Source organism: Taudactylus pleione, unplaced genomic scaffold (genome assembly GCF_031769625.1).
Source record: "Taudactylus pleione unplaced genomic scaffold, aTauple2 ptg000556l, whole genome shotgun sequence".
Lineage (NCBI taxonomy): Eukaryota > Metazoa > Chordata > Amphibia > Anura > Myobatrachidae > Taudactylus > Taudactylus pleione.
The window spans coordinates 12,844,279-12,868,615 of NW_028284958.1; positions in this window are offsets into that span (position 1 = coordinate 12,844,279).

The window sequence follows — 24,337 nt, forward strand, 5'->3', positions numbered from 1 at the left end:
CGAGACCCATAACGACGGCTTGGCCATCGTTATTCGGGTCTCGCGCATGCGCACGACGGAGCCGCCTCCGTTGTGCGCATGTGCACTTGGGCACCATCGACCCACTTGCGAGCGCTCAGCGCTCACGAGTGGGTCTGAATCAGGCCCAGAATTTGTATTATTCATTCCTGCCCTGCCAGCCCAGGTGAGTGGTGTGGAGAGTGTGTCTGGGATTTGGTCTCTTCTTTTCCATTGGACACTGCAGAACCTGTGCTGTATAGTGAAGTGAGGGTCAGGGTGGGGAGCTGCAATTGACTACACAGCCCATGCTGCTGTTCCATCATGTGGATGTTCTGAACAGAGTGCGTCCCTGGTGTACATGCAGCCTGGCCTTCAGATCATTTTAATCCTTCACTGGATGAGTATGCTGATCTTGCAATTGTTAGCATTGGCGAATCTATTATGGGTGTAGGGTGTGAGGAGCACATGGGCTCATGGGTCCAGGGTAGTCCTGTGCCATGCACCTTGCACAAAATGATCCACCACTGTGGCAACCTGTGTGGCACCTCCCTCCCTACACTCATCCGGCAGTGCCATTTTTTGCAGTGATATATTTTAAAGATGGCTCTACACACGACTAGCAAAGTCTCTGGGACTGTGTATGTGCCATCTTTCTGATTATATAATTAAAAAGATGACAGGTATGGGGGTCTCTGTTGCCTGATTGGAGGGGGGGGTGTTGCTGCACTTGGTCCTTTTTAGTCCTTTTTAGCCCTTGGATGGTAATGACTTCTCCATACATGTAATTGAGTAAGTGAGGACAGGTCTGCATATACAGTAATAGGGTAGTCTCACAATGTGGGGAATGGAGCCATGCAAGAAGTCACAGACTGATTGTTATAGGAGTAGAAAGTCTTCCCAGCTCAGTGTAGTCATATGAGATCCCTGCCAAATTGTTGCAACTGTTATATCAAATGCACCTCCATACAAAACTCATCATACATCTTGTTGAGTTTGACTGTCTTTAAAGTCATTAGCTCAACTCAAAACTAATCAATCCAGATAAAGGTGATAAATGGAACTGCAAGCATGCTTAATTTGCAAGCGCCTCTTGCTGGAAACGCTCATGTGAATAGGAAATAGGTAGACCAGGAAGCATAGAGGAGTGTGGCATAAGATCATTAGAGGCAAGTCTAGAGAACCTCCTTCATTACTGTTAGAATGAATTGAACTATGTAGTGGTCATATGACCACAATTCTGTTTATGCTCAGTTAGGGGTTTGATTGATTGAAGTTAGAACCTGCCAGGCATCTGTATAAACTGACAAGGCTACAAGCTGCTTCACTTTCTCCTCTGGGCTGTCTCTCAGGTGCTGCTGATTATGCATTAGCAGTAGGCTGGAATTCAAACTCAATTTCAGTGGTCACCCAGCAGTTCTGGATTAAGGTCTATGGGGCCCAAGGGCAAATCATTTTGTGGGAACCTCTACCAATAAAATTGTCATTATTATCTGCTGCTGATGTTATTAAAAAGTTTAATTTGTAAATACTCCCAGCTAAAAATGTGTATAAAACACTGTTGTGCCTCCAGTTTATATTATGACACACAGAAACCATAGTTCACATATATACAGTGCCCTTAACGTTAGTGATGTAGCTATATGTGGTTCCCCCATGCATGTGAGTTAATCTGGCACTGTCACCCTGCCTTTAAATAGCTGTCTTCTCATTTCACATGTGCTGGCTATAGCTTCCTGCTCATTAGGTTTTAGCTCTGCTCCTGATCATTTCTCTGTTAAATCCCGTTGTTCTTCAACTCTGATCCTGACCTGGAATGTTCCTGATAATTCTCCTTTATCAGTCATTGAATTTAAGTTTCTGTTACCTTATCAGTCCCATTTATAGCTGTTATTTTTCTGGGTTTTTCAGTGCTTGTCACCACTTGACAGTGTTGGGGTTTCCCATAGTATCATTAGCACGTGTGTATATGTTATACTAGTGCAGAACCTCTTGTGAGAGATTTCTACTTTTATTCTCCCTCACTACAGTTATACTGACTAAGCCTTGGTAAGCCATTACTACCCATGCAGAAGTCCTGGTGGCAACCTGGTTCCACTAAGCACATCTGGCTTTAAGGGAAAGGCAGGTATTATAGGTAAATAGACCAGATGAAAAACAAATGCGATCCACGCCACCCCGGGCAGCTCAAGACAGAATGGTAATCTTCACGAATTACTTAAGGTGCATACACACACAACGATTTTTTGAACGATTATCGTTTAACGATATCGTTTGAAAAAATCGTTCACTTTCTGAGTCAAACGATGAACGATTATTGTTCATGCGTGTTCAGGTTTGTAGTTTGTAGTTTCTAGTTTGTAGTTCAGTCAGACTTGTCAACTCAACGATTTTCATTAAGTTAATATGCAAAAATCGTTTGTAGTTCATAAAAATCGTTCATTACATTTAAATGAACATAGTAAATGAACAACTTTAGTAAACGATTTTAGTTCATTTTTTCAAGGTAGAAAATCGTTTACTAAAATCGTTCATTAACTCAATCGTTGTGTGTGTATGCAGCTTAACAAATAACAAAATACAAACAAAGGGCCTGATTCAGACCCACTCGCGAGCGGCTGTCCGCTCGCAAGTGGGTCGATGTTGTGCACTGCGCATGCGCACGACGGCGGGAGCTCCGTCGTGCGCATGCGCCAGACGCGACGAGCGAAGGACTTTCCTTCACTCGTTGTGTCTGATCAAAGGGGGCGTGCTGTCTATGTTGATTGACAGCACGCCCCCTTTGGTGGGCGTGCCGGGGGCGTGCCTCCCTGACGGGGGCGTTCCCAAGGGAACGCCTACCGTCAGAAGCCGGCCCACTAACATCACTAGTGATGTCAGTGGGAGTGATTTTGGCTCTGATAGAGCCAAAATCACGCCGTGCCTTGCTGTTGAAAACCTCAACCGCAGGCTCCGGCTCGCAGTGGCGATGGTCGCGATGGTCAAGACCATCGCGGCCATCAAACTGCACGCTCGTATAGGCTGTGGGTGGTGACCCACAGCTATACGAGCGTCCAGGAGGACGCTCCATAATTATGGAGGGCGGCCCTTATTCAGAGCGTGCGCTCTGCTCAGAGCGTACGGCTCTGAATGAGGGCCAAAGTCTCAAGCGCTCCAAGTGTCAGGGATTGTACCAATATTATGTGGCCAATAGTAGCTTACATATATAATAGTAAATCCCTTCTATAGCTGCATACACACACAACGATTGAGTTAATGAACAATTTTAGTAAATGATTTTCTACCTTGAAAAAATGAACTAAAATCGTTTACTAAAGTTGTTCATTTACTATGTTCATTTAAATGTAATGAACGATTTTTATGAACTACAAACGATTTTTGCGTATTAACTTAATGAAAATCGTTGAGTTGACAAGTCTGACTGAACTACAAACTACAAACTACTAACGTGAACGCGCATGAACAATAATCGTTCATCGTTTGACTCAGAAAGTGAATGATTTTTTCAAACGATTATCGTTAAACTATATCGTTTATCGATAATCGTTCAAAAAATCGTTGTGTGTGTATGCACCTTGAGTGTTCATAGTACCACTATCCATAAAGACTGAGTATTTTTGGAACTTTCATACATTTACCTTTGTGAAAAAAGAGAACTATACTGGGATCATTACCCTTCCATAGAGACTGAACATTTTTAGATCACAGTAGACCTACTTTTTGAGACATTAATTTTGTCTATTGAGACGGATCATATATTATATATGTAAGCTACTATTGGCCACATAATATTGGTACAATCCCTGACACTTGGAGCGCTTGAGACTTTGTTTGTATTTTGTTAGGTGTTATAGGTAAGGCAATTGGTTATGGTTCTAAAGGCTTATGGAGATGGACGCAGCGCCTATATTTACGCAGTTGAGTGATGTTTTGCAAAGTCCAGAAATCCCTTATTACACATGCGCGAATCCAAGTGTGCGATGGTGTTCACAATTGCATATGGCATAGCTAACACTTAGAAGGGGTTTACGATCCCTGGGTGTATCAGGGTGGAGACTGAGAGATGACCTAAAGTGATCACAAAAAGGTAACGTTTCATGGGCAAGTAATGGTAGTATCATGGGTGTCTCTGGAAATGCTGCTGCATTCCTAATCGCATATGCACAGCTTCAGAGGCCATGTTTAGTTGTATTAGAGGAGAGTAGCTACAGTAGAGTAGACCCTGGGCTACCACAAATGTTGATGGTGTGACTGCCCACAAGTGGGAGTCTCCCCGCTCGCACACTCCATCACACAATGTAGCGCAAAGGGAAAGCAGAGATTAGCGTTTGCATATTCCCACAACTACTATCTCGAGAGCAGCTGTGAGCAACGCTGCATTAGCAACCATCTCTGAATCAGGCCCTAAGTTGTTATTAAATGGGGTGAAAAGTGCTTTTTTTTTTCTTGCATGTTGGTAAAAATACCGCCTGTAGCACAAGAACGCTGCGCCATTTAATTGCGGTTTTTGCCAAGGTGCAAAATGATACATTTTTCCTGAATTTCCTCATAAAAGTAAAGCTGGGCATAAACGGCTAGATAAAATGTCTGTCAGACTGGCAGACATTTTATTTGGCAGCATGCCAGCCGCAGATGTCTGCGGCATACACTGTGAGATTTCTCTCACAGTGTATTAGCCGACATCTGCGTACCACCCCCGGGGGAGGAGACATTTCCCTGTTCCTTCCATGGGAAGGAACACAGGAAATGTCTGTCTGTCGGCCGCTGCTGGGCATACACTGCCCAATGCGGCCGACAGTTTACCGGCAAATATCGCATCGGACAGGCACGCTGGACAATCCGGCATGCCCGGCCGAGCAATATTTAACCCTTGGTCGCCCCCCCCATGTGCTACAATTATCGGGGAAATCCGCGGATATCGGGCGGATCACCCCGATAATTGTAGCGTGTATGGCCAGCTTAAGCGAAGCTCAAAATGTTTATTTTATATGAGTTATCCTTATAAGTGTGTTACAACAACTTAGCAGAGATATCAACAAATGTATCGTAAAGAACATCTAATTAAAACATGTTTACGTGTAAATATAAAAGAATTATCTTCTACACTGTAAGCAATAATGCAAACCAAAATTAAAATAACTGTATAATGGGAATAATATTCTGCATACCGTAAAATATAAGGATATTAGAAGCCACCAAGGAGTTTTATGGCCATATAAAACCACAGACTCACAGACAGATTTCTTTTATACAGTTCATGGAACTCCGAGGGGATTTCTAATATCTTTTTTATTTTTTCAGTAATGGGTACATTATTTCTCATAGTATACAAGTTTCAATTTGAAACAAAGATGCTGCTTTTATAAAATGATCCAGGTTTGTTTTGCCTTCGCTGACAGTTATACATGCAGCCACGGAACACTTTGTGAAACAAGTGACATCACAGCTATACAAATATAAGTTATAATTTACAGCAGGGGCATCGTTATTCTCCAAATATAACAGAGTTACCAACTGTCCCTAATTTCTAGGCGCAGTCACTGGTTTTAAAAACTTTTTATTTCTGAAAATGTCACATTTTTCAATATTTTCTTATCAAATTCAGTAAACACTTCATAATAGGGAAAGTTATTTTTCCAGGTCCATAGTTTCACAGGTGATGGGCATAGATGCTTATTTCTAGGAGCATGGTGTTCGTGGAAACTAAATTAAAATGTTGATAACTATGATGTAAACATTTATTTTATGGTATAGTTGATATGTATTCATTTCATGCTGCTTATGTATTATATTTATAGTTTCAACATTATAGATGTCAGAAGTCACAATGTGAAAGCTGTATGTTGCTTGCTAACCCGTTCACTAGCTAGCATATTTATGGGTGTATATAACATTGTTGGTATAGTGGTTTTTGTAACTAACTTTGGCCCTGATTCAGACCCACTCGCGAGCGGCTGTCCGCTCGCAAGTGGGTCGATGTTCTGCACTGAGCATGCGCACGACGGAGGGAGCTCCGTCGTGCGCATGCGCCAGACGCGACGAGTGAAGGACTTTCCTTCGCTCGTTGTGTCTGATCAAAGGGGGCGTGCTGTCGATGTTGATTGACAGCACGCCCCCTTTGGTGGGCGTGCCGGGGGCGTGCCTCCCTGACGGGGGCGTTCCCACGGGAACGCCTCCCGTCAGAAGCCGGCCCACTGACATCACTAGTGATGTCAGTGGGAGTGATTTTGGCTCTGATAGAGCCAAAATCACTCCGGGGCTTGCGGTTGAAAACCTCAACCGCAGGCTCCGGCTCGCAGTTTCGATGGTCGCGATGGTCACGACCATCGCGGCCATCAAACTGCACGCTCGTATAGGCTGTGGGTGGTGACCCACAGCTATACAAGCGTCCAGGAGGACGCTCCATTTTTATGGAGGGCGGCCCTCATTCAGAGCGTGCGCTCTGCTCAGAGCGTGCGCTCTGCTCAGAGCGTACGGCTCTGAATGAGGGCCTTTGTGTATTGCTTTTTTTCTATACATACTGATGCAACACAGCAATTTACTATGCCTGGCTTCTACTGAGCAGAGGTTTTCTCACTCTCACTGGCAAAGAGTTACTCTGATACTGTATGTACAAGACCAGCTAATGTCTATGCATGTGTATTGTTATTTGATCCTGATGGGATCCAGTACAGCCTTTCTGGCTTTGCTACTTCCCAAGTACTGTGCATATGTGTGTAGACGCGCGTGGATGGGTCCTGGGGACAATAGAGGAGCCTTGTGGTGGCAGAAATACATTCCAACAATTGGAAACACTACGTTGGTTGGATGTTGACACTGTCACTAAATGGTTGGTTTGGCAAAAAAATCACCACTACAGTGACAGTCTGGCTCCGCAGAATTGCAGGGTAATGCTATGTACACACACAGCGATTTTTAGGACGACTGAACGATAACGATATCGTTATCGTTCAGTCGTACAATAAATCATTCAGTTTCAGGCCCAAAATTATGAACGATAACGACCAATGTGCGCTCCCATTTGTAGTTGGTATTTATCGTTCATCTCCCGAACCTCCCATTCAAAGTGATGATATTGTCATGTTGAACATGTTTGGGGATGAGGGAGGGAGCCCGGCACTGAACGAAATCGTTCTTGATTTCGTTCAGTGTTTCTGCTAACAACACTGAGCACACCCTTGCCGGGGACACACAGGACAATGTCGTTCATGGAGCGATCGTCCCATATGTATGCACCTTTAGCCTTTCCCACCATAATGTCCTTAAGGGTTATTTCATATGAAATCGTTCAACAGTCTCATATATATATTTGGTCAGAGAACTCAATATTAACTAAAATCCTTATAACCAGTACAGGAGGGCTCATTACCTATTCATAATTTGAAGCTCATAAATAATATGTGCTATGTTTTAGGATGCAACTGTTGTATTTAAATTGTCTGTAAAATTCCTAACAGCGTGAAAGCACCATTCTTTCTTTCCCTGTTTTAACACTTTCCCAGATTCCTCATCTTTTTCATGGACCCTTATGTGTTATAAACCATTTTAAGTTTGGACCATTCTCTCATTCTTCAGCTTCCTGCAGATCACCCCAAATTTTCCAAGTCCCATAAAATGGGATTTGAAGTTTTAACATTTTGTCCACTTCCTCTCTCTATAACATATTATCACACATGCTCACTCAATATTTAAATTGCTTTAAAATAATGGAAATACCAATAAAATATATGTTTGAACGAATCTGGTGTAACTTTTTTATGTAAGTCAGAAAAGCTACTTCAGTCTGGTAAACTTAACCACTGAAATACATGGGAATTTGGGTAGTATGGAGAAAAGCCTCTACATAACCAATATCTTCTAATCATGTAATGCAGCATATTCACACCAAGAGAAGACTATTTAAATGTTGAGAGTTTATGAAAAGTATCACTCTTGCTTAGGTTGGTACCCTACTGTACTGTGACAATGCATGTCGTCACAGAACAGCTTTTATTGCCCGAGGCAGCTGCCACTACTATCCAGAACCATCGTAGCAGGCAGCCCAGCTGGGTGTGGGAAGCACAATGCATCGAGCAAGTGTGCTTGGATCCCAGCCTGTTCACTGGCAGCAGGATGCAAATCTGTTCCCAGCTGGATACATACTTTAATGCAGTGGCTTAACATTGGCATTAAGTCCAACTCCTGCACATACTGTACAAGGGCAGTGATGAGTAAAATGGAACTACTGTACCAAGCCCAAAAAGTATAGTACCATGGCAAAATTTCTTCTTGCTTACAGTTACACCAATATCAATTTGGCTAGGATTGCACATAGTAACGTACTTCAGTCTTCCTCCATTGCCTGCCTAATAGATGTCTAGTCAGGTGACTGGTGATAGATCTGCAATGGCAGCTCACTGTTTGCATAACCGGATGTGGGCACTCGGCCAGCTAGACCCCGCCATATATAGTTATGTAGATACAGTATTTGAAGGTTTATTCAAAGTCCATTTTTCAGTTTGAGCCTCTGAAATTACCCTGAATGTAATAGTATACACTTTATTTGTTGAACACCAAAGCAAGTGTCTCAGTGGTCACAACAGGCATCTCTCTCTATTATTTACTGAAATAAGACTTGAAGACATTTTACTTCTTCTCTCCAGGAGATCCCGGAGCATGAGGTGAAGTTGGGAGGTGCACGGTTCAACGTTTGGTCATAATGGTTCCACCCCCAGAACCATGGTTGGTTCCGCGCCCACTGCCTATAAATCAAGAGTTGGAAAATGAAATGCATTGACCAGGAACTGACTGGTCTGATCTGGTGATGTAGAAATCAGAGGCCAGGAGGAATCGATATTATTAAGGTTCATGGGATCGGCAGTGTGGTGAACACCTGTATTTGGAACCTAGATGTACATGCTTACTTTGCCAGACTGGGGCATGATCAGCCCACCAGGGAAGGCAATGGTAGGGGCCCAAGCTTAAGGGGTGTGGCTAGCCACCAGAGGGGGTGTGACCAGCCAAAATAGATGGATGCCAACCATTAGAGAGGATATGCAAAAAACAGGACCCTTTTTATAAAAGAGTGGACAGGGGTGTGTCAGCACCACCCACTTTGATTGGCAGGAGGGCTAATCTTGGTGCAGTTTCCATAGAAACAAATCAAGCACCCAATTTCATCTATGATCCTGCTCCACTCCTAGAGTAGTGGGTGGGGCCCTCAGGCAGTGGGGCACACTGAGGTTTTCCCCTGTTCCCCTGTGGGCCAGTTTGTGTTTACTACAATTAAATTTGTGGGTTTTTTAATGCATTATCTTACCATTGTGTGCCCCCTCATCTGCTCATACTCTTAGAGATTCAGAAACCTAATGGAAAGAGGCATGTTTTAAAGGGGAGCTGCCATCTTACTACTGATACTCCACCTAGAAAGAGAAGTGGATGTTTAAGAATTTTGGTCATATTGCGCTGGACATTTCTAAGAATATAAATGATGTAGATCTTTGCACTTAATTATATGAATATATGAGAAGATTGATATAAATGAAGAACAATTGACACAATGTAATGACATCATGCACCTGATGTCATGACATTGGCCGTTAATGGGGGCGGGCCGGTGCAGGGCGCATTTAAGCCATGTTACGCTCTGCCAGGCAGTATTTTTATTGCAAATTAGTAGGCTCTAAAAGTCAATTTTAATAGAGTAAATTCATTATTTGTCTGCTGATTTTATTCGAAAATAAAAATAGAAATATTATGCTTTTATAAGAATTCATTTTACTGCAATAAAAAAATGGAATTTTAAAAAAAAAAAAAACGCCAACCTGAGGCATGGCTATGCCCATAGTGGGCTGCGGCTATGCCCAACCATACCTATCCCACTATCAGCCAAGACCAAAGATCTAGCTGGTGCAAACACATCAAGAGTACATTTAAGCAAGTATTTTGTTTCAGATAAACCTTAAATATCTTACAGACAATTATTGAAAACACTTAAATTAATATATGACGTTTACACTAAAATCTCTAAAATCTCTTTCAACTGCTGGTGATAGTTGCCTTAATTTTAAACATTTGTCAGACTTGGCAAATACATATACAGTACTATAAAATATATATGAAAGAATCACCACAAAATGAGCCATCTACAAAGAATAGGCTATATAGTTTCCAGGAATTGCACAAGTCACACATATACTACAAGCTCACTATCCTCGCAGTTCTAATCGATAGTCACAGAATGCTACAGAGAGGAGATAATAGTTGGTGCCATTATACTGTAAGCGCTGACCTCATTGCAAAGAAATATTGGTTTTTCTGTCTAGGGAAGGAATAGTGCCTAAGGAATTTAAGTCTGTACCCGAGGACCCGTTTACATTCATTATCTCACTTCACTTTCACTGAAACTCCTGTGGGCAATGCTGGAGAAAGCTAACTGCTATCAGCTGCCTACTAACTACATACAAACTGAATCACCTGTGTGCCTCGCATCCTGCACATAACAGTGTGCGGGCTGGATAGGAAGTGACATGTCTGGGGATGCAGTTAAAGGCTACAGTATTATTATGAAACACTATCTGGGAGTCACTGAAGTGTTGCTCGGCAAGTGTTTCCTATATGTCATGTGTCTGAGGATGCAATATAGTACATTCGTATTAACATTTCCAGTACCGGAGCCATGGTTCAGAGACTCAGGGAAAATGAATACTATTGCATTTCCCAGTAAACAGCTCATTATTGAGGGGAGTTATGTATTTTGTGGTTCCGTGCTTTTTATGTATTGATAGCTATGTATAGTATGTATACCTGGGTTATATATGTGATAATAAAAAAATATACACCAATAATGTTATTTTTGTTTTTCACTAAAGTGGTTGAAAATGAAAAGTTGAAGATCAAATATTCCTACAATAAGAAAGATGTCTAAAGTCTAAACTTTCACATCAGTTATATTTTAATAGATTCCCATCAGGTCATCAAGCAAGTGTATTGTTGATTCCTTTCTTTTCTCTGAACTTCCCATTCACACTCTGGAAAGGCATCACATTGCGGAGAGTCATCACACTCTGGAGAGTCATCACACTCTGGAGAGTCATCACACTCTGGAAAGGCATCACACTGCGAAGAGGCATCACACTGCGAAGAGGGATCACATTGCGGAGAGTCATCACACTCTGGAGAGGCATCACACTGCGGAGAGGCATCACACTCTGGAGAGGCATCATACTGCGGAGAGGCATCACACTCCGGAGAGGCATAACACTCAGGATTACTGCTACAAGTATGAAAAAGGGTCACCTTAGTAAGAGAGAGGTTGGTTGGCAGCAATGGGCCGAGCCCAAGAGTAACTCTGGATTGGTAATAATGCCGCAACAACGTGTAATGATGCCACAAAAGTAAGTCCAACTATGCATTTTACGTAAACTTGCCGGCATTGTTGCTCTCCAATCTAGGAAGGGGAGTGAAAGTGGAAGATCCCTGGGGTGTTGTATCATTACAAGCTCCCTTGCTGCTCAATGCTACAGTGTGCTATGCTGTGCTATTATGTAGCAGGGGGTGTAGCCACAATGATGCAAATTACAACGAATTACATATTTAAGCCTTCAGATCCCCCTCTTCCCAGGAGGATAATCTACTGTCCCAGGAGTTCGGGAGACCTCTCCTAAATTAGTTAGTAACACTGATATCATAGGATAATAGGCAAGTATGATTTTATTGTATTTTAAGACACTCCACCCAAAGCAAAAGCATAATTCATTTAGTTGGTTCACTAGTTAGTTTGTCCACTAATTATAAGATAACAGCAGTAACCTATTCATGACGTATAGAATTAGGGTTGGATATTATATAGATATCCATGGTGTTGCAGTTGCATTAAAATGTACTTCTTGTAAGGGTTTCAAAGCCTTTTAAATATTTTGACTGACAGTGTTATTACAAATACTGGCAGTAAGTTACATAGCAGAAAATCTTATCATCTAGCTGAAAGACAGTCTCTTTTATACAGCATAGTAAAAAGGATATAATGCTGAGAAAAGCCATACTATACAAATAATGGCTCAAAAATAATCGTAAAATAATAGACGAAATACATTCTACATAAGGGTTAATATAAAACTTGAAGTCAAAGACAATTCCATTCACCCACAGTCATTGCTTCTGGATAGCAGGGAGCCTGGAATAGCACCCTGCAGCCAGAATCGCTGCTTCAGTGTCTCTTAAACAGCCTCTGGACACTCCAGGCAGGCACCCTACAGCTCTAATAGCCCTCCCCCCGAAGTAGCTGTAATTACTGGGGCTACCGTTCCTGCACCCTTCGCATAACATTATGCTTGCAGGGGGCGTGGCCGACACAGAGTGCAGAAAAGCCCTGTTATGGCCCGGGTTACCAATGGAGTGGAGTCTGAATTCCAGCCTATTCCTAATGCACCAATCAGCATAATCTGAGAGACAGCCCAGGAGAAAAAAGAAGCTACATGTTTATCCTAGGCAACCTGCACAGGTGCCTGCCTGAACCAATCAAACCCCTAGCTGAACACAGTTGTGGTCATGTGACTGCCGACAAATTCCGCACATTCTAATGCTTACTGTATATTACCTTTCGCTACTACTTATCCAAATGCCAAATCATTATTTTACATTTATATAATCTAGTTCATATTAAGTGATTTCTTACTCTTGTCAGTTTTTAAACTATTTATTCACTTTGAACAAGCAAACTTAATAACTTAGGGATTATGCATATTTTACTATAAGTGTCTATAGCACATATTTTCAGGTAAGTGGTATTATATTTGTTGATACTTAACAAATTGGTATTTTGGCAAATGAGTTGGTGTTTCAGTATTATTATTTATTTTATATTTAGCAAAAAAGTGGCTCTGGTATAGGTATGTAAATATTTCTACAAGACAATGTAAATGATATCATACTGTACAATATATTTGTGTACTACATGGAATATATGTGAATCTGCAGTATGTGCATAGCTTCCATCTCTTTAACATGCAAAATAGGGACAATAAAGGCACTGGCCCCCAGCTGCCCAGACTCCACCAGATCTGTCAAACCCTCCCCCCAATCCACCCAGATATTTATTTATTTTATTTATTAACAGTTTCTTATATAGCACAGCATATTCCGTTGCGCTTTACAATTGTAAACATTAATAGAACAAAACTGGGTAATAACAGACAGATATATAGGTAGGAAGGCCCTGCTCGCAAGCTTACAATCTATATGGAAATGGGCATTGATACACAAGGATAGGTGCTATATATTGCATTTGGTCCAGCCAGAATGCACAGTTTCTTGGTTGGCTGCATGATCCAGTCACACAGGAATGTCGACCAAATGTCATGAGGATGTGAGAGAAAGACAATGTGTGAGATTGTGTGTGGACTGTAAAAAGGGTATGTAATTAGATATGGAAGCTATGAAGGTTATGTGGGAGGTTCTGGAATTTGATAAGCTTGCCTGAAGAGGTGAGTTTTCAGGGATCGCTTGAAGGATTGGAGACTAGATGAAAGTCTTATTGTGCGAGGTAGTTCATTCAATAGAGTGGGTGCAGCGCGAAGAAAGTCCTGTAACCGTGAATGGGAGCAAGTAATGCATGTGCAATCCACCCAGATATGCACACTTTTGGTTGAAACTCCACCCATTTTTGGACAATTAGTAAAATATGCTATGTTTTCTGCTATTGGCTCAACATACACACAATATACACATGAGTGGCCGTATTATTATTACCACCAGTTAATTTTATGCAAAGTAGCTATTCTGCAGACAATGGTGATGTAGAATGTCTGAACTAATGAAGTGTATCACTCATGAAATAATGGGTCAATGACGTAATCTAACAGATTTTGAACATGCAATAATTATTGGTACTAGCAAAACGGCTGCACTAGTGAATTGAGTGCACCAGCAGACACAAATATGGGTCTGAAGGAAAGGGTTGTGGGTATAAATGGCTACTGGATGCATGAGCAGAACAGAAAGTTTGCAGACTTGTTCAGTCCCACAGACGGTCAACAGTGCATCAAATTATGGATAATCTAAATCAGGAACTAATTTAGATGGTCTTTCACCAAACAGTACATCACAAGATACATTGTATGGGCTACAGAACCAGAATGCCTGTCTGTATGCTATCTGCTGCAAAATGGGTGAAATGCCTCCAGTTAGCTCAAATACATAGGAATTGGAAAGTAATTGATTGGAAATAGGTAGTACCTTCACTGGGGTCGGTGACACCGAGTGCAGCAAATATTCTGAAAAGGGGCGTGACCTCATGGGGAAGGGGTGTGACTTAGTGGCACACCTTTCTTTCATCACACTGAGGGCGTGCCTAGCACTCTCACTGCATTGCCTGCTCCTCCTCAGGAACTGGGTGCTGCCCACTGACAGCACAGTGCAGTGCCTGGTTTCTGATCTATGAGGAGGAGCCGGCATTTTGGTGCCGCCCCCTCGGAGGGTGACACTCAGTGCGGTCCGCACCCTCCCCCCCCAGACCCCTAGCAATGCCACTGGAAATGGGTCATGTGGTTTGATGAATCACATTTTCATATACACCATGCACATGGTTGGGTGAGGATATGGAGACGACAGCACAGAAGCATCCTTCTTGCATCATCGCTACTCTTCGAGCTGGCTGAGGTAACATTATGGTGATGCAGTCCATCACATTAGGGCTAATATTCCCCACAAAACATACCAACAGGTTCTAGAATCCATGCCTAGATGAATTCAAGCCATATTAAGGGCAAATAGTGGCCCAAAAAAGTATTATCAGGGCAGGCTAGATGGGCCAAGAGGTTCTTATCTGCCATCAAATTCTGTTACCCAGTGGTCATAATAATGTGGCCACTGAGTACTTTTGTTTTAGAACTGACACTTTTTTGGAGTTCATGCAATGCTGAGAAAAAAGCAACCTACTGTATGAAATAATTCTAAAACCAACTTACTAGCTTCAGGAGTGCTGTACTAGATTTATAGTAAGAAACTACTTAAACTTCTAGTCAAAATGTTTTTGTTAGGCACTAGAGTTTCCCCTGCAATCTCATCACAATCACCAAGGCCTGTCGTTCATTGCTCCCAAAATGACAGCCAGGGAGAAACAGTTTGAAAAGTTAATTGTCCAACTAATTTGTTATACTTTTGTGGCCGTATCAAAGGCTTTCAATAACATTTGATGCTGTCATTGAAGCAAGATTATCAAATTGTAAAAAAATACTGCAGAGCTTGCACTAGAAAAGGCATTGCTCTATGGTAATAAAAATAGTGCAGCTGTCTTTTTGCAAAGAAAACATGGCAAGATTTTGCAAGCTTATGCTTAAGCTGAAACCAGGCCAGAGAAAACCCAGCTCTGAAAACCCTTGCCAGACTGCAAGGGACAAAAAGTTCACTATTTTCCTTAGGCAAAGTTACCACACTTAGGGTGTGCCAAATGCTATATTAATCATCAAATGAAAATCTGATATATGCACTTACTATGCACCAAGCAAAAGTCAGAAGGCAGAATATTATTAGAGGAAATATTATTTCTTTTTTTTTCTCCTTATTAATTATTCTGAGCACGTTTTGTGTCAAATGACATCCAGGAGAATTAAATGACTTTTTTTCCCAGTGGATAAAAATTTAACAACTACATAAAAAAAAATCATTATGGTAAGCTCAACTTTAAACAGGTAGACTGCCTAGTAAAATAATAAATAACGCTTTTCTGTATATCCCAACAATTTAACTACTATCACTTTTTATTAAAACAAAGATATCTAGAGTAAAGTTAAACAATTTACAAAGTGTATTTACAATGTAATGGTGGCACAATTAATGCAGAGGTTTCCAAACTCGGTCCTCAAGGCACCCTAACAGTCCAGGTTTTCAGTATAACCATTGTTGAGCACATATGGTTAAATCAAATTGAATAAAGTACTAATTAAGTCACATGTTCCCAAGCATGGTTATCCTTAAAACCTGAACCGCTAGGGTGTCTTGAGCACTGAGTTTGGGAACCTCTGCTTTAATGTATTTACTCGCTGGAACATTCGCTTGACTTGCATACTGTCTGCAGGTTTCGGTGATGCTTTCCGAGTGCACAATGTGCAGCTGATAGATTTTTACAGCACTGAAGTCCTATACAGAAGTTCTAAGTGAAAAACCAGCACAAGAGCCTTGAAGACTTAGAGGAGATAAGTGTCACCATAGGGTGGTACCTTTCCTTGTAAAGTGACTATATGCATTCAGGGCCAGTTCTAGGCCAAGTGAAGCTCAGGGTGACAATTTTCTTTGTCCCTCTCTCTCACTGCCCCCATAGCCTTACACACATGTTCAACCTGAAGCCTCACATACACAGTGTCACCATAGCCTCACACACACTCTGCCCCATAGCCTCACACACTCACTGCCTCCAAAGCATATTGAATATATTTTTATAAAATTAACCCCAGTAGGTGTCTGAAACCAACCTGTGGGTGTGTCTAGAAGACTTTTATCATCATCCCTCCAAAATCCTTTAGCATTTTTTATTCATTTTTATAGACTGCCCTTTAACAATTGACCCCCCCATTGCATCCCCATCTCCCTGTAATGTTGATAGCCCCAGATATTAGCCCCCCCACCTCTGTGGCATATTCCTGTAAGTTTGATTCCTCCAGTAGTAGAACACCTCCTCCACCTCAGTGCCATAAAGACCTAGGTGACAATGACTCCTTTACCCCATTGATTATAAATCCCCCTATTTGCCCCTACCTTCCCCCCATAGATTATAGATCACCCAATTTCCCCCTCCTTCCCCCCACTGATTATAGAGCAATCTATTTGCCTCCCCTTTTCACCCATTGATTATAAATCAACCTATTTCCCCATCCTCCCATAGATTACCCTATTTGCCCCCTTCCCCACATTGATTATAGATCACCCTATTTGCCTCCCTTTCCCTCATTGATTATAGTGTGCCCTATTTTCCATCCTTTCCCTCCCATTGATTACAGAGCACCCTATTTCCCTCCTTCCCCAATTAATTATAGAGCACTCTATTTGCCCCCTTTCCCCATTGATTATAGGGCACTCTATTTGTGCTCTCATCTCCCCCATAGATATAGAGCAACCTATTTGCACCTTCTCCCTCCTGCACTTTACCTTCTATGCCTAGCAGAGCACAGAGGAGCATGTGAAGAGCAGCACAGAGGGGACCAATCAGTCCCCTCTGAGCAGCAAAGAGCACTTGGAGGGGAGGATGATTATACATCAGCCCACTCTGAACGTGTCCTGCAGCATTCGGAGATTCAGTGTTGAGATCCAAGCACTTTTGCTGCATTCAGAAATCTGCCTCCAGAATGCTGGTTGCAATGCATCCTGGGGCACACAAACAAATCATGATGTCAGCAGTCACAAGGGCCGCTGACATCTAGGGATGGCCATCGGTGGGCTGTCTATCGTTGGTTACTTTTGATGGTTCCATCTATGTTTACCATCAATGGTACTAAACCATCTATGGTGAACCATCGATGGTTTGCACCACTTGATGGTCAGTGCTGCTGAGAGGCACAGAGGGCAGTGGGCCAATAAATATAGGGGTTGGGGCTAAGCAACCATTGGGGGGAAGTACTGAGCTCCTTGCCAACTATAAAAGAAAAAAAAGCATTGGGTTCTACACTGACATCGATGATAGAGAACCATTGGATCTCTGCCACCAATTTCAAAACCATCAACCAGCTGTAGTTAACCATCAATGTTTGATAACTATCGATGGTTGATGGCCATCCATACTGACATCAAAGCCCGGTTAGTCACTGAAGAAGAAAGGATTTCCTCTTGACCGGCCTGGCTCATCAGTATGCCGGGAGAGGAGCAGAGCCTGTGATTGCATGGGATGCGACAGCTACAGGAAGAGACCACTTGCCTGTGGTCACATCCCATGACTGTGGACTTGTCTTAGGGCTGCTGTTGTGGCCCTCCAGTCTATAGCTCTCTGGGCGGCTTCCCTGTCACCCCGGCCCTTGAGTCACTACTGTATGCAATATGATCCTGTGCAAATTACAGAGGTGGACTGTGTAAAATGGTAATGGAGGAGGGTTTGCACAATTAAGTATCTGTGAATAATGACTGGCAATGGGTCTCTATGCAAAGTAAAGACATTGACTGACAGCAGAGCCTGAGATGCGGAATATGTATGTCATTAGTTGCAGTGGGTGTTCTTTGCAGTAGAAACATGGGCATAGATATAGTGGGTGCAGGGAGTGCCATTGCTATGGGGCCCAGAGGTTTAGTTAGCCCCAGACACAGGTCATATAGTTGACTACCAATTTCCCAGAATTTCCTGCTAAGCAATTGATTCTGGCCCATTGCCAGGCCTAAATAGGGTGATATTGTGTAGTGCAGAGGTTCCCAAACTTGGTCCTCAGGGCACCCTAAGGGTCCAGGTTTAAGCGGTCAAGGTTTCCATGGTATAGCACAGATAGTTAAGTCAAATTTACTGAGGTATTAATAATGTGCCCAAGCATGGTTATCTTTAAAACCTGGACCGTTAGGGTATCTTGAGGACTGAGTTTGGGAGCCTCTGGTGTAGTGGATGTTATAATGGTAAAGGGGTCCTGTAACATGGCATAATCTGAACTCAGCACTGTAATGTGGTATAATATGAACTTGAGGGCACTGTCATGTTACATAATATGAACTGGGCTGCTGTAATGTGACACAATATGAACTGAGGGCACTGTGATGTGGTATAATATGAACTGAGGTCACTGAAATGTTGCCTGTAAGAACTGTAGGCACTACAGTGTGCATAATATGAATTATGTCAGTACAATGTGGCATAAAATGATCTAGAGGCACTACAGTGTGGCATTATAAACTGAGTACACTTCAATGTGACATAATATATACTGGGAACAATTCCTGGCTTGGGGGCACTGGGTGGCATAATGTGTAATGGCAGAGCTACAGTGTGGCATATTGTAAATTAGGGCACTACTGTGAGTCATAAAATTAACTAGGTCATTGCTATTGAACAACTGCTGCAGAGAAAGCTGTCTCTCTAGAAACATTAGGGTCAGGGGGCCTTTCAAAATGTTGCTATGAGGCTCCCTAGCTTTTAGCTATGCCCTGGGTAGAAAGGTTGTGTAAAATGTCAGTGTGGAGGGTCACTGAAAAGATGAATGACTCTGAGAGCCCAGTCTACTTAAGTCATGCAGCCATCCAATATTTGGATTGGTTCATCTCAATTCAATTGCACATTAGAAATACATTTTTATTATAAGATATTTAGCTATTCAGCAAATTTCTTAAAAACCTACAGGGTCAAATGTAATAGGGTGACAGTTTAGAAAATGTGAGAGTTTAGCAGTAAACTCTCACATTGGTCAAGTTTTATCTTCAAAATAGGAAAATATCTGGATGAGAGTTTAAATCGTAAGAGTTTTTTTAGTTTAAAAACATGCGAGTTTGTCTGTTCTCAGACTCTATTACATTGGCCGAGTTTAAAAAGTGTAAAGTTTACTATTAAATGTGGCCCACAGTCTTTGTTAAGTTTTCTGTTTTCTGTGTATATCCTGATTTAAGCTAATTATTTGGACTCTGTATTTTAAAACTGAAATAACACTTTGAACACTTTGAACAAAGGCCTTTTGACCGTACTTTCACTGGACGTCAGGAAATCCCCAATTGAATATTATGCAACACAGTGTTTCTCAGGCTCTGTCAGTAAATCTGTGTGCTTGAGAGGATAGTTAAGATGTACAGTATCTTGCTGGTTCACCATATCTTTAGTATGCAGGTAGTGCATAGATTCAGATAAAAGAAGAAATGTCTATCTTTGAGTCCTCTGCAATACAGAATAAGTTATCAACCTACTAACATGCATGTCTGAATAGAGTCCTTTGCAGCAGAGAGATTTTATCTGTCCTGACATGCCGATTCCTCCCTTATGTCAATCCATGGAAGTACAGAAGAATAAGCTGGCTAGTAAATGTATGTGGCGTACCACTGGGACTTCCGCTGAATAATATTTATTTCCCTCAGTTTTACCCACCCTCTATTTTTTTTCCATTCATTGTCTGATTCCTCATTATTCATACAAATGAGGCTGGTAAGTAAAACCGGTTTGTTATCCAGTGCTTTCATCTTGCAAGTTGAGATAAAGACACAAAGAAACTGTGAGATTCTATACACGGCGTATACATGTGTACATATATATATATATATATATATACAGTGGATTATGTATTCTTCTGATTTCATTAAATGTAAGAGCATGTTATAGTGGGCAGAGATACATTAATTCAGCAGCAGACTCTGTTTTGTGGCAGACATCCTATTGTAGTTTTTATCTTTAGTATTTGAGGGAATCCTCGCCACCCTAACTGATGTTACTACATCTGAAAGTGCATGGGTTGCATGGTGAGACATGCTGGCCCTTATGGCCAAGACTGTTATTTCTATAAGTCTGATTTGCATGCTGAAAGATGGGAACATCACAGACAGGTTTGTATACTAGTTAGCAAACAAGAGATGTTGCTATTTATGATTGCCAATATTAATTTGTTTGCTTTTATTTGTACCTACCTTCTTTTTGTTGCTCCCTCTGGGAGATTCTGGAGAGAAGGTTCAGTGCATTGGTGCGGGGGACACGATGATGCGATTTAGTTAATCAAATCCCTGCTGACCACTGCAAAATGCAGAGATCACTCTTGCAGTTTGGGGGAGGGATAGAATCATGCAAAGATGTCATCACATCCACATCATGACCACTTCTGGGAGATCTGGCTGCTCTCACCAGAGCCATGGGCTTGCACCCTGGGCAGGCAGCTCCAGTGCATGTGACATCATGACATCACAGAACAGTGCTCTCTAAGCAGGAAAAATGCTGCTGGGTGCATTTTGAGGACACAACTGAGCCTTTCTAGGTAGCTGGGTGCATCTCCAGGCATCCTGCTAGTGTCAGGTTGCGGCCTAGGATCAGCTGTTACTCACCTCACTGCTGGCTTCTCCTTACCTCCCGAGCGGTCAGACGCCAGGCGCGCCAGCAGGTGATGCACTGAGGATTATACCTGGGGCTGCTAGGACATCCATGTGCTCGCTCCATGTTGTGGTTCCTGTGGTTACCATCATGGACACAGCCATGACAGTCTATATCCTGATATGGTAGCATCGGTTGATGTCAGCTGACACTATCCTTCAATGGACTGCTACCTTAGGATATTTTACCGGGCTCTGGACAACAGGAAGTTCCCTGTACAACGTTGATACTTCCAGTGAAGACTTGCTATTGCAACGTTCCAGGTCCCAAACTCCGTTGCTTCTAGTGACTTGTTCCTAATGTTTATCCATGGTGTGTGTACTCAGTACGTCTACTGAGTACAATCTCCTAGAGTCATCTCCTGTGCCAGTTCTGCATCTGAAGACACAGGGGTATATACAATTACCCGCGGGACTTCTCCCGCGAGTAATTGGGCTCGAAAGTCCTGCGGCGCGGGGTTAAGCTATTCAATAAAATAACTTTTTCCCCGCGCCGGTAAATGTGCCCTCGCTTGCGGGAACACACTGTACGGAAACAGTGTGTTTTTCTGATGCGCGCTAGGCCGACAAGGGCGGCTTCGTGCAGCTGTTACCTCGCACCTACATGAGGTGCGAGGTAAAGCACGACAGCGGGGTACTTGCGCGCGGGGTCTCGTGGACACCCGCGCGTGGAGTCCCCATTAATTGACTCACCACCAGTGCAACAATTAGTCTCGGGGTGAACCCCGCGGGTAATTGTATATACCCCACAGTGTGTGTACTTAGTACATTATCCAAGTACCATTTCATCATACCATTCTCCTGTGCCAATTCTGCATCTGAAGCCACAGTGTGTGTACTTAGGGGGTCATTCAGACCCACTCGCGAGCGGCAGTCCACTCGCAAGTGGGTCGATGTTCCCCACTGCGCATGCGCACAACGGAGGGAGCTCCGTCGTGCGCATGTGCGAGACCCGGCGAGCGAAGGACTTTCCATCGCTCCGGGTCTCGCACCAAAGGGGGCGTGCTCTCGATGTTGAATGACAGCACGCCCCCTTTGGTGGGCGTTCCGGGGGCATCTGAAGCCGGCCCCACTGACAACACTAGTGATGTCAGTGGGATTGATTTTGGCTCTGATAGAGCCAAAATTACTCCTGGCCTTGCGGTTGAGAAACCCGACCACAGGGTTTCACTCGCAAGTCCGATGGTCGCGATGGTCAAGACCATCGCAACCATCTTGTTGGACGCTCGTATATGCTGTGGGTGGCGACCCACAGCTATACGAGCGTCCAGGAGGACGCTCCATTTTAATGGAGGTGGGCCCTGATTCAGAGCGAGCGCTCTGGTCAGAGCATCCGGCTCTGAATCAGGGCCTTAGTACATTATCCACATACCATCTGATCATACCATTCTCCTGTGCCAGTTCTGTTTCTGAAGCCACAGTGTGTGTACTTAGTACATCATCCAAGTACCATCTCATAATATCATTTTCCTGTGTCAATTCTGCTTCTGAAGCCGCAGCGTATGTACTTAGTATGTCATCGAAGTACAATCTCCTAGTACCATTCTCCTGTGTCAGCCTTGCATCTGGATCAATGTGTACTCATTACATTACCCCAGTACAAACTTCCAGTATCTTTTTCCTTTGCTTTCCCTGTGATTGGTGTTCTTCCTTTTCCCACTTGTGCCGGATACCTGACCAAAGGGCCGTGACCTGCTTGCTGGGTGCAGCTTAAGTCCAAATCTTGCTTAGAGGGGTCACTGGTGAACACCTCCCAGTAAGTTAGACTCTGTGCCTTTGGTCAGGTCTAGCCAACATCCGGTGCTAGTGGATGAGGAAGTAATTTATCCAGACCCTTAGACTCCTGTTCCTTTCCCAACCTGGGTCCACGTCTTCCAATACCTCGGCAGAAGATCAGTATCATGGCCTAAGCATGGCAGCAAACTGCAACACAGTACCCCCTGGACAGCCACCGTGCCCCCCTTTTGGCCTTGCACCCTTGAACCGGTCGCACACCTACTAAATATCAATTTTTCCACTTTTTAAAAGTGGAAGATGTCCCAAAAAGCCTGAGCTATCATTGTCCAAATTACATTATGTAATCTGTTAAATTTATATTTCACTCAAATGTATGTGATTTCCATTGATTTCCATTTTTTTTTTGTTAAATGCTTTCATCAGAAATGTTTTAATAATCTCTGTGTATTCACATTCATTTTTATGGAATATTCATATCAGTGGTATTTCCTGTTTTATAGAAACCCAACTAAAATTAATGTGAAAACCTCCATTAGTTTCACAATTTACCATGATAAATAAACAAAAAAATAAACTACTAAAATCCCCTTCCCAAATTAGCACTGCTACTTGATTCTAGAGTACTTAGATCAAGGACACTGAGATTTAATTTGGAGCTTCAGTTTTTTTTTAAAGAAATATCTGTCATGATTATGTCAAGAGATATTAGGTAAAAAACCCTTTGTTATTAAGTGTACTTCTTTTAATTGCCTGCATGGTAACCTGCAAATGACCATAGATGTGTACTGTCCATCTGCAGGGTTATTGTCTAAGTAGATGCCATGTGAGGGGGAGGCTGGGAGATATATGTATAACCCATTAAGACTGCTAACAAATGATCCAACAGACAGTCAATTATAAAATTATGGAGCCTTGCACATTCCAAGCTTGCCCTTCTAACCAACATGAGTTTGACTGTGGGGTGTCAGCCCACCATACCTGAGTGACAGCATGCACTGGACAAAGAGCCATAAGCTCATTGCCTAGGTGTCATCCTTGACTCTGAACTGTCCTTTGTTCCCCACATTCAATCTGTCTCAAAATCATGTTACGTACATCTAAAAAACATATTCAAAATTCGACCATATCTCACACAAGACACTGCAAAAACTCTAATCCATGCGCTCATTAATTCACGCATTGACTATTGCAACACTGTTATTACTGGTCTACCCAAAAATAGACTCTTGCCATTACAATCCATTATGAATGCAGCTGCGAGGCTGATCTTCCTCGTCAAACGTTCAACGTCTGCTGCTTTGCTCTGTCAGTCCCTTCATTGGTTGCTGGTTTTCTACTGTATTCAGTACAAAATACTTTTACTTACACATAAGGCTATTAACCAAACCACACCAACATACATCTCTTAACTCATCTCTAAATATCTCCTAACCTGACCTCTCCGCTCAGCACAATAAGACTTTCCTCTAGTCTCTAATCCTTCAAGCATTCCCTGAAAACTCACCTCTTCAGACAAGCTTATCAGATTCAGGAACCGCCCACATAACCTTCATAGCTTCCATATCTAATTAAATCCCTTTTCACAGTCCACACATAACCTCAC